The following is a 2740-nucleotide window of genomic DNA, read 5'->3' as shown; positions in this document are numbered from 1 at the left end:
ATAGTTCTAGAAAATAGGTGGCGCCACACCAGTCACGTGACCTCGATGACGCAACAATATATAATTCCAATATGTATGCTGTACAGCAGCGGCTAAAAGTTTGTTAGTATTTATCTTGAGCTGCACTAAGTTGCTTAAACTAGTGAACTCACATTTAACAAAGATAGATTAAAATAATATAAAAAGCCTGGAATAACGCTACTACACAGAAATATCCAAACAGGTCAAGCGATACAAAATGTTAGTAATTAGTGTTAATAACGTTGGAATGTAATAGAAGTATCTTCAGTTTAAAACTGTGACATAACCAAAGACTGCACCATTCAAATGCGTGACAGCATTATTGACACATAATAATAGATACGCATATTGTTACTCGTAACGTTAATCCTCGTAAAGTATCCGGTTAGCGAAACAGTTAGCAGTTTTATCAATTACGTATGAGACAATGCAACAATATAATAAAATTGTCTGACAAAGTATACGTCCAAATATTTAAATAATGTAAAAAAAATTGCAATTTGTAGACAAATATACAATTATTCATTGTTGTATAAAGGTTACAAGAACATTACTGAAGTACGTTTACCCATTATACACCTCATAATATAATGAATATGGCTTCTATTTATATTATATATAAATACATTGCAGTAATAGAATACTATAGCTGGCTTTGGTTATAAAAGTTTGGCGTGTTGTCAGTAAAAACTTATATGAAATGTTAGTATCACCCAACAAGAATGTTAAAATTTCAACCTTTCCAACACCAATTAAAACATTTTTAACTGTGTAACAGTTAGTTATTTGGAAACGATTGACATCCAGTAATATTTTCCACCAGTTTCTTGATATGGTTGAATATCTCCATCTTGCGTGACCTGTTGTAACCTTGGCGACCCCCTGTAGGTAACCTTGGTAACAACCTCATCCTTCTCTCGCAGTTGACTTGGTGTATACATGCCTAATATATTCCTGGTGGCGTCATAGGGAGACTAAATAGAAGTCAACGTTCCGGAACGCTGATGCGGATTGATCTACAACATCGTGTTAACGGAAATTATCAAAACAAAAATACCTTACGTAACTTATATTTTTAGAAATGATTATACCAACTCTTATTCAAATTTTTTGTCTTTAAAATAATTAAAGTATACTTCTTCTATCATAAATAAAAACCTGTACACTCTGACGTAAATAATCTGTTGTTCGACTTATCTTTTGATCACAAACTGACAAGGAAAGAGTTATCTCTTGTGTATCCTCTTTCTATTAGATCTCGATTTTATTTTTTTCAGTTTTTGTCATGTGCCTATGGTTTACAGTTTGTTTTAGAACAAAGCCACATTGGGCTATCTGTTTTGTCCCCGCGGGGAATGAACCACGGATTTAAGCGTTTTAAGTCATTCAATTTACCGCTTTCTCATCGAGGGCTGTCATGTATCTGATAACTTGACGACATTTTTATTGGATGCTGAGTGTTTGTTAGAAACACGTAGATTTAGACGAGTATTTAAAAGGCTAAGTTCATCCCTGCGGACGATTCAAAAAGTTCTATACATACCGCTGCTATCACTGATTTATGTCTACTTCTTATCGAATTACTGATCATTACTTAATGAACATCTAGAGAAGAAACTACCATATCCTAACGATTTTCATGAAGCATGACTCATCAAGGAAAACTGTCTTTCCACGAGGGGGCGCTTTGATGCTGATAAGTTTAAACCTTCTTCCGCCATAACCAGTTTCTGAAAGTATAAAAAAAAGCATTGTGGTTGAAATAAAGATACATACCTGTCCATCGTTGATATTGATATTACTTCTAATCAAATATAGAAGAAGCTATCAAAGGTTTGTTTCTTTGTTTTTAGTTTAGCACAAAGCTACACAGTTGGCTATCTGTGCCGTGTCCACCAAGGGTATCGAATACAATACAGATGAAATCTTAGTTTAAACAGCATTCTTTCGGGTTACAATACAAATGGAACCTTAGATTAAACAGCACTCTTTCGAGTTACAATTCAGATAGAACCTTAGTTTAAACAACACTCTTTCTTGTTACAATAAAGATGAAACCTTAGGTTAAACAGCATTCTTTCGGGTTACAATATAGATGGGTCCTTAGGTTAAACAGCACTCTTTCGTATTACAATACAGATGGAACATTAGGTTAAACAACACTCCTTTTTGTTACAATATATGTGGGTCCTTAGGTTAAACAGCACTCTTTCGTGTTACAATACAGATGGAACATTAGGTTAAACAACACTCCGTCTTGTTACAATATAGATGGGTCGTTAGGTTAAACAGCACTCTTTCGTGTTACAATACAGATGGAACATTAGGTTAAACAACACTCCTTTTTGTTAGAATATAGATGGGTCCTTAGGTTGAACAGCACTCTTTCGTGTTACAATACAGATGGAACATTAGGTTAAACAACACTCCTTCTTGTTACAATATAGATGGGTCCTTAGGTTAAACAGCACTCGTTCGTGTTACAATACAGATGGAACATTAGGTTAAACAAAACTCCTTCTTGTTACAATATAGATGGGTCCTTAGGTTAAACAGCACTCTTTCGTGTTACAATACAGATGGAACATTAGTGTTAAACAACACTCCTTCTTGTTACAATATAGATGAGTCCTTAGGTTAAACAGCACTCTTTCGTGTTACAATACAGATGTAACATTAGGTTAAACAACACTCCTTCTTTTTACAATATAGATGGGTC

Source organism: Limulus polyphemus, unplaced genomic scaffold (assembly GCF_000517525.1).
Source record: "Limulus polyphemus unplaced genomic scaffold, Limulus_polyphemus-2.1.2 Scaffold4692, whole genome shotgun sequence".
In the NCBI taxonomy this organism is placed as follows: Eukaryota; Metazoa; Arthropoda; class Merostomata; order Xiphosura; family Limulidae; genus Limulus; species Limulus polyphemus.
The sequence above is the reverse complement of the archived record's forward strand: the minus strand, read 5'-3'. Positions refer to the sequence as shown.